At 31.3% G+C, this 262-nt stretch overlaps 1 protein-coding gene across 1 annotated transcript in view; it reads left to right on the forward strand.

Annotated features, from left to right (window-relative positions):
• Positions 1 to 262, forward strand: part of nid1a (nidogen 1a) — a 35,009-nt gene that overhangs the window by 1,275 nt on the left and 33,472 nt on the right. The gene's annotated exons all lie outside the window — the stretch shown is intronic.

A 262-nucleotide genomic window follows, 5' to 3' on the forward strand; every position in this document is an offset into this window, starting at 1 on the left:
ATACACAAAATAATGTTCTTTTTAGCAGCATCATATGACCCCTTTAACATGATGTTTGTCCTGGTGTCCTCTACAGAAGACACGTATGAAAATTATGCCAAGTCATATTCTGATTTGAAACCCCATCACATTTTTCTGAGATGTTTATTTACGACAAACAATTTGAAAATTAGCCAGATATATATGACAATTGCTAAATATTACCATATTTCCCTAAGAGTGCTAAATTTGATCATTCTGTCAATATCAGTCATATTTAAAG

Source organism: Sinocyclocheilus rhinocerous, unplaced genomic scaffold (genome assembly GCF_001515625.1).
Source record: "Sinocyclocheilus rhinocerous isolate Xijiao unplaced genomic scaffold, SAMN03320098_v1.1 scaffold247, whole genome shotgun sequence".
Lineage (NCBI taxonomy): Eukaryota > Metazoa > Chordata > Actinopteri > Cypriniformes > Cyprinidae > Sinocyclocheilus > Sinocyclocheilus rhinocerous.